The 8932-nt window shown below is 39.2% G+C and overlaps 1 pseudogene; it reads right to left on the minus strand.

Annotated features, from left to right (window-relative positions):
* Positions 1–3649: 3649 nt before the first annotated feature.
* Positions 3650–3805, minus strand: LOC113270071 (60S ribosomal protein L39-like; annotated as a pseudogene).
* Between the last annotated feature and the right edge of the window lie 5127 nt (positions 3806–8932).

The following is an 8932-nucleotide window of genomic DNA, read 5'->3' on the forward strand; positions in this document are numbered from 1 at the left end:
TGTGCATGTCAGCAGAGCTCTTAAATTTCGAGGACAGTTGGATGAAATTGGATGTAGCCAATTTGCATCTTCAAATCGATTTTGTTCACATGGGTGTGAGCACTCACATCTCTGGGGACAAGGGCGGAATGATGTTTGACAGCTCATGGGCAATGAGATGACAGTTTGCTCTGCTTGCCTTTGAGCATGGACCTATGTACTCTTGTGCCTCAGTTTTCTTTTATGGAACTGGGGGATGAACTGGGTGATCTCTGAGGTGTCTTTTAGCTTCCGTGCTCTATGTTTTTATATTTGTGAGGAAAGAAGTTGGTAAGAAAACCAATGGTCCAGTTGCACTGTGTAGCTGAAGTGCAGCCCAAATGGGGAGAGTGAAACTGCTTTGCACAGTCTTGGCCTCAGACCAGGTTGAATGTTTGGCTGTCATCATGATGAGCAAGTTGGGAGGTGTAGAAGGTAGGGGGCAGCCTTCTTGTGCCCACGCTAACCTGCTGCAGACTTGTGTCCCTGGGGTTGCTGTGGGTGATAAGGCAGGTGATTGCATCCCTCTGAGCCTTAGTTGCTATAGAGTGAGGCTAAAAATAAGCCCTCCCAGGGTGGTTGAGGAAAGTAACCAAGGGGCTGGGGTATAATAGGCACTCATCAATTTGAGGGTCCTTCCTAGCCCTGGCTCTGGAGTGGTAGATTTGGGTAAAAGCCCACCACAGCTAGATTCTTCTCACCTCTTCATCTTTATCTCCTATAGTTCCCACAGCTCAAGGACTTTTTCTGCAATTGTCCCCCTCCCTGCCCCATATCTTGCATCATTAATTTTTACCTCTGTATTCTCTGCTAGTGTTCCCATCAGAATACAAACATGCTATAATAATATCTTCAATCTTAAAAAAAAACTCCCTTGACCGCCACGTACCTCTTCAGCTACTCTTCAACTTCTCTGCCTGCTTGGACAGTGAAACTTGCTGATAACTTGCTGCTGCCACTTCCTCACCTCTGACTCTCCCTTGAGCCCATTCCAATCAAGCCTTCACTCTTACCACCTCCCTTAAATAGCTCTGCCTAGGTGGCCTGCTGCTAAACTCAGTGGTCAATGCAGAGTCCTTATGTTGGCCTGTTACCAGAATTCCTCAAAGTTAATCACAGTGCTTCTTGATACACTTTCCTCCCTTGGTTCACACTGTTGGTCTTTGCTGGCTTTTCCTCTCCTTCCTGATCTCTCACTCCTACCTCCTACGTGCCCACTGCTCAGTTCTCCCACCCATTCTCTAGTTCTTTCTCAGATTTATATCCCAGCTGTAGCTCTGACCTCTCTGCCCTGATCACAGACCTATCTAGCCAGCTTGCTCAATATTGCCTCTTGGTTGTGTAACAGGCACATTAAACTTAACATATCCTAAGCTGAACACATCTTAGAAACTGGCAATTTGGACTTCAGCATTTTAGTAATGGGCAAATTAATTTTTCCAGATGATTAGACCAAACACCTTAGAATCAATCATCTTTGAATTCTCTCTTCCTCTATGTCCAACCTGTTACCAGAACGAGGCAGCCCTGTCTTTGAAATAATCCTGCCTCCAATCCCTTCTCCTGACCGTCACCACAACCTTCCTGCAGCAAAGTTATCATGGTCTCTTACCTAACTAGTGTGATAGTCCACCCACTTGTCTCCTTGCTTCCGCCCTTCCTCCTTACAGCTGAGAATGATAGTCATGGTTCTGAATGATAATTTTAAAACATGTCCGATGATGTGCAACTCAGTGCAAAGCAATGCAGTACATTCCCATCTCTCTCAGTATAAGCTCTCCATGATCTGGGCCTTCTCTACCTTTCTGACCACACCTTTGCCCTTTGCTCACTGTTCCAGCCACATTAAACTCCGATGTGCTGAGCAGAGTCCTGCCCAGAGCCTTTGCACCTGCTTTTCCCCCTGCTTGGAATGCTCTTCTCCCCAGACAGTCATATTTGTCATCCCCTTACTTCATTCAGGTCTCCACACAAGTGGCACCGCCGCAGAGAGCCTTCCATGCATATCCTAGCTAAAATACACCTTTGTCATTCTCCCCCGATTCTTCTTTTTATTTAAATAATGGAACAGCTTTATTGAGGTGTAATTGGCACACAATAAATCACGCATATTTAAAGCGCACCGTTTTGGTAAGTTTTGACATATGTATTCATCAGTGAGACCATCAGCACAATCAAGATGACTTATCCTTCCATTACTCCCAAATGTCTCCTCGTGCAGCTTTGTAATCTCTTCCCGCTTCTCCTCTGCATGTAAGCAATTACTGAGCTGTTTTCCGTCACTATAGATTAGTTTGCATTTTCTAGAATTTAATATAAATGGAATAATATAGCACATATTCTTTTTTTGTCTGGCATCTCTTACTCAGCATAATTATTTTGAGGTTCATCCATGTTTTAGTGAGTATCCATAGTTTATTCCTTTTTATTGTTGAGCAGTATTCCATTGTGTATCGATGCACTCACCAACTGCTGCAAGGGGCACTTCTAGCTTTCGGCTCTTACAGATGAAATTATTGTAAATATTCACGTACAAGGCTTTGGGTGAACATGTATGCTCTCCTTTCTCTTGGGCAAATACCTTGGAGAGTGATGACTGGGTTATAAATGATAGGTATATGTTTAATTTTCAAGCAACTGTTTAACTGCTTTCTGAAGAGGCTGTAACATTGTACAGATCAACCAGGCATGTATGTGAGTTTTAGTTTCCCCACATCCTTGCCATCACTTTTAGCAATTCTGAAAGGTATGCATTATTATTTCATTATGGTTGTAATTTGGGTATTCCTAATTACTAACTATATGTAGCATTTTTTTTGTCATGTGTTTATTTGCCACCCATAAATCTTATTTGGTAAAGTGTCTGCTTAAAACTTTAATCCATTGTATTAGTATTCTGCTGCATAATAAACTGTCACAAACTTAGTGGCTTAAAACAGTACACACTTATTATCTCATGATTTTTGTGGGTAAGGAGTCTGGGCACAGTTTTGCTGAGTCCTCTGTTCAGGGTCCCCCCAGGCTGCAAACATGGTGTCCTTCTGGCTGATCTCACATCTCGTGGGAAGAATACACATCCTGGCTTATCAAGTTGTTGGCAGGACTCATTTCCTTGCAGCTATCGGATTATTACTGGCTATCTCATCTGGAATGTACTCTTAGCTCCAGAGGCTGCCTGCATGTCCTTGCCGTGTAGTTCTCTCTGGTCTGCCAAAACAGTCTTATGTAACATAAAGTAATCATGGGAGTAACATCCCATCACCTTTGCCATACTCTATTGGTTAAAAGCAAGTCATGGGTTCTACTTGCACTCAGGTGAAGGTGATTATACAAGGATAAGACTTATTAGGGATCACCCTGGGTGTGCTAATAGATTTATTATTTTATTTGGTTGTCTATCTTTTATCATTGAATTTGAGAGTTCCTTACGCTTCCTGGATGCAATTTTTTTAAGGTCTCACGTATTTATTACTGAACTAACCTACTGGAGCAGAAGCATAGTAACAGAAAAATCATGTTCCTGATAAAACATGTCTATTGTTCAGGTAGTAGTGATGTTTACAGAGTGATAGGATGTGAGCACATGACCTTCATGCGGTATAAATATGTGTGCCATCTCATGTGCGATCCCTTATAGACCCAGGTTGGTTCTTCTCCTATGCCTTCTCTTAGAGTTGTACCTCATTTTATTACCAGTTTTCATCTGACTCCACTAGGGGATGGGATGACTCTGCTTTTGTTTCTTGGCCAGGAATCTCTTGATTCTGAAAGTCTTGTGAGAAGACATGGCAAGAAATAGTCAACCACACACACCATGATGGCAGAGAAAAAGAGAGAGCTGGATGCATGTTTTTAAATTAAATATATAATTTTCTCCTAGTCTGTGACATGTCATTTCATTCTCTTACTAATGACTTTCAAAGATCAGAAATGTTGAATGTTGATGTTGTCCAATTTTTCAATTTTTTCCTTTATGGATCATGCTTTTGGTGTTGGAGCTAAGAAATCTTTCCTTAACCTGAGGTCACAAAGGTTTTCTTCTAGAAGTTTTGGAGTTTTAGGTTTTACATTTAGGTGCATGATCCATTTTGAGTTAATTTTTGTGTATTATGTCAAAATGCGGATTGGAATTTATTTTTTTTTTGCGTCTGGACACCCAATTGTTGGGATACTGGTCTGTTGTTTTATTGTAATATTTTTATCCGTTTTTGGTATCAGGGTAATGCTGATCTCAGAGAATGAGTTGGGAAGTATTCCTCATCTTCAAGTTTCTGGGAGAGTTGGCATAGAATTAATATTATTTCTTCCTTAAAATTGTGAAGCCATCTGGACCTGGAAATTTCTTTGTGTGAAAAAATGTCTATAATAGATATGATAAGGTTATTCAAGTCATCAAATTCTTGAGTGAAAATTGGTAGTTTGTGTTTTTCAAGAAGTATGTCCATCTTGTTTAAGTTGTTGTCAGTTTATGGGCATAAAGTTTTTAATAACATTCTGTTACTATCCTTTCAGTATGTACAGACTCTGCAGTGATGTTTCCTCTGTCATTCTTAATATTGGTGATTTTTGTCTTCTTTTTTCTTGAAAAAACTAGAAACTCATCAATTTTATTGGTCTTCTCAAGAAACATTTTTTGGTTTCATTGATTTTTCTAAATGGCTTTCCTGTTTTCTATTTCATTGACTTTTTTGCTCTTATCTTATTTCCTTTTTCTACTTATTTTGAGTTTAATCTCTTCTTTTTCTAGTTTCTTAAGGTGTAAACTGAAGTTTTGAGAACTTTCTTCTTTTCAAAAAAGGAGCTTAATCCTATAAATTTCCCCAAAGTAATGCTTTAGTACCATCGTGCAAATTTATTGTGTTTTTGTCATTTTCCTTCAGTTCAAAATTCTTCCTATTTTTCATTTTGATTTATACTTTGATTTGTGGGTTGTTCGTAAGTATGTTAGTAAATATTGAGAGACTTTCTAGAGAACTTTCTGTTATTTATTTCTGGTTTAATTTCATTGTGGTCAGAGAATTTACATTGTATGACAGATTCTTTTCAATTTTTAAAACTTTAAATTTATGGGCCAGAATATGGTCTATCTTAGGAAATGTTTTATGTGCACCTGAAAGAAATGTGTATTCTATTTTTGTGGGTGGAGTTTTCTGTAGTATCAAATAGGTGAAGTTAATGGATACCATTGCTTAAATATTCTATGTCCTTAGGATTTCCTGTCTATTTTTTCCATCAGTTATAGAGAGTATTGAAGTTTTGACTCAAATTGTCTCATTATAGTTTTACAGTTTTTTGCCTCATGTACTTTGAAACTTTATTATTAAATGCATCACCTTTTTGGGAATTGTTTTGTCATATGGATGAATTGACCATTTTATCATTATGAAATGACTTTCTTTACTTCTGATTACATACTTTACTCTGTAATCTACTTTGTGTGGTATTACTATAAATACCATAGCTTTCTTTGGGTTAGTGTTACTGTAGTATATCCTTTTCCATTTATATATCCTTTTGCTTTTATCATATTTGTGCTTTTTTTAAAAACATTTTTTATTATATTATGTTAGTCACCATACAGTACATCCCTGGTTTTTTATGTAAAATTCAATGATTCATTACTTGCGTATAACACCTGGTGCACCATGCAATATGTGCCCTCCTTAAGATGTATTTCTTATAGGCAGTATACACTGGGTCTTGCTTTGTTTTGTTTTCTCCCCCAATTTAACAATCACTTCTTTTTATTTGGAGTATTTAGACCATTTACACTTAATGTGATTATTAATATAGTTATGTTTGAATCTGTTACCTTGCTAGTTGTTTTCTAATTGTTCCACTATTCTTTGTTCTCATCTTCCTTTTTCTATTTTTGGATTGATTTTATTTATTTATTTATTTATTTATTTATTTATTTATTTATTTATTTTTAAAGATTTTATTTATTTATTTGACATGACAGAGACAGCCAGCGAGAGAAAGGAACAGAAACAGGGGGAGTGGGAGAGGAAGAAGCAGGGTCCCAGTGGAGGAGCCTGACGTGGGGCTTGATCCCAGAACACTGGGATCATGCCCCGAGCTGAAGGCAGACGCTTAACGACTGTGCCACCCAGGCGCCCCTGGATTGATTATTTTTATTATTTCACTTGTAAGAGGATTATAACTCTTTGTTTTATTTTAGTGGTTGCTTTATGGTTTATAATATACATATTTAACTTATCAGTCTACTATTAAGTGTACAATATGAGAAACTTACAACAGTACACTCCCATGTCTCTCAACATCTTTTGTGTTGTTTTGCTATATATTTTACTTTTACATATGTTATAAACCCTATACTACATTGTGATTGTTTTTGTCTAATTATTTTTAAAAGATATTTAAATAATAGGAAACAAATCTTATATATTTTTACTTGATTAGAAATCTTAATCCTCCTTTATTTTTTTTCATACTTTTATTACTATCTGACATTATATACTTATTTGTTTTTTCTTACTTACTGGAATGGAATCTCCATGAGAGCAGGGCTTTTTTTTTTTTTTTTCTCACTACTGAGTCCTCTTTAGCAAAAATAGTGTCTGTTACATAATAGGTGCTCAATAAATATTTATTAATGAATAAAAGGATGAGCCAATGAATGAATGCCTCCTAACACCTAGCCACTATTCCAGCACATGGGTCTCCTCATGCCCTCTACCCATTAGATCCCTGCCTCTGTGCTTCTGCTCATGCTGGTTCCCGCCTGATAAACTCTTCTCTCTCCTCTCTAAAATGTTTACACATCTTTCAAGCTCCACTTTCCATATGTCTGCCTCCATATATTCTTCTCTGATTGTTTTCTCTTCCTCTTCCAAGACCTTTTAGCACCTGAGTCAGAACCACATAAATTACAATTCCAATGCTCCTTATTAAGGTAATGTGAGCTCCTTGAGGACTTTCCCTCAGGTATCCCTCTGAACCTAGCACAGTACTGGTCTCAAAAAATACATGTTGGTGATGGTTGGGATCTCTGCTCTTTGCATACTTTGTGGGTGGAGAGGTTCTCTTGTTCTTTCCCAGTTTCAATTTTTTCCACAATAGTGCCTGACCTGTTTCAAGGGCTGGTAACCTAACCTTTTTAAAGTTTCCAGAAGCCAGGTTGTCTTAATTGGGTTGGAGCAGAGAATTTGGAAGACAATTTAAGTTAGAGCACAGGGTTTGGAAATGGGCTCTGGAAGAAAAGGAGGGAAGTTGGGGTGAGGGACAAGTATTTGGTGAGCATTCACTTATTCTATCTAGTCACTTTGTCTGTTATCTCTTTTAATTGTCTCCATAAAATCATAGCCTCACTAAGTTAATATAAAAGCTGACATGTTTATACAGTGTTGCTTGTTAATAAAGATCAATAACAGAGAGTGATTGGGTTTATGGCAAAACAGGCTACTATGGACTGAATTGTGTCTCTTCTCTTACCATTCATATGTTGAAACCCTGACCTTCAATGTAATTAAAGATGAGGTCTTTGAGAGGTAATTCAGGTTGAATGAGGTCATGAGAGTGGGGCCTTCATGATGGGATTGTGTTCTTTAAGAAGAGACACTGGAGTTTTCTTCCCCCCTCTCTCTGCTATGTGAACACATGGCATGATAGAGGCCATCTGCAAGGAAGAGAGCTTTCACCAGGAACTGACTTTGCTGGAACCCTGATCTCTGCTTTCAGCCTTTAGAACCATGAGAAAATAAATTTCTGTTGTTTAAGCACTCAGTCTATGGTATTTTGTTTTGGCAACCCAAGCCGACTAAGACACATGACCATTAGTATGTCATGCCTCAGGTGGATGGGTGAGAGGAACCCACATCCCAGGGTAGAGATGTTTGTTATGTCTCTTGTTTGACCTTGATGAAGAATCATGTAGTGTTGATATTCCTAATAGATACTCCTGAAAGTCACCCGAATATATTGCTCAGTTGTTCCACTTCCTTTCCTGTCAGGACTGTCAAAGGCCATCTGCAGTGTTTCTTCCCAGCTTCCTCACCCTGTTCCTGGGGCCAAGGTTACCCTGACTGGGGCTGTAAACAGGGGTTAGATGTCCCCAGGCAACTCTGAGGAGAAAGTGCTCTCCCTCTGTTAGATCAAGGGCACAGTGCTTTGTGACCACACAAAGCACTGTGTCCTTGAAGCATGAGGTTAGCTCTGAGAGTGAACTCTAGGAATCTTTGGCTTTACCTACCAATGGACAACAGAGTCCCTGGAAGGTAGCTTAATCCACCATTAGCTCCAATCTACATAGATCATGTTCTAAATGCCCTACCAGGACTCCAAAATGTTCCCTACTGGGGCAACAATCTCCTCTTATGGTTTGCTTCCAACTGAATTTTTCCACTTTGTAGGATTGCCCTCCTCTCAGCTGCCATCAAACACAAACACATGACTCCTTTTTTAGCTCACTCCCAGTTGAGGGACAGTCTCACTACTATCCCTCAGCAATTCCAGCAAGATACCAGATTCCTCTCTTCCTGGTAATAGCCATGAGCATTGTCCTTTGTCCACCTCCCCAGTTAATGCTTCCCGTTAATGATTTCAACCATGAGAACCCCCTTCCTTTTTTCTTTTAAAGATTTTATTTATTTATTTGACAGAGAGAGAGAGTGCAAACAGGCAGAGTGGCAGGCAGAGGGAGAGGAAGAAGCAGGCTCCCCGCTGAACAGAGAGCTTGATGAGGGGCTCAATGGGATCATGATCTGAACCGAAGGCAGACGCTTAACTGACTAAGCCACCAAGGCTCTGCCCCTCTCCCTTTTTGACTGGAATGATCTTGTCTGCCAAACAGGAGGTCTGTTGGCCCATAGAAAGAAGATACCTTGGAAAGTACCCAGCCAACCTGAAAAACCAATGCCAGCATTTTTTATCCCTGGTACACATCCTGGGGTGA

This window comes from Ursus arctos, unplaced genomic scaffold, assembly GCF_023065955.2.
Source record: "Ursus arctos isolate Adak ecotype North America unplaced genomic scaffold, UrsArc2.0 scaffold_11, whole genome shotgun sequence".
In the NCBI taxonomy this organism is placed as follows: domain Eukaryota; kingdom Metazoa; phylum Chordata; class Mammalia; order Carnivora; family Ursidae; genus Ursus; species Ursus arctos.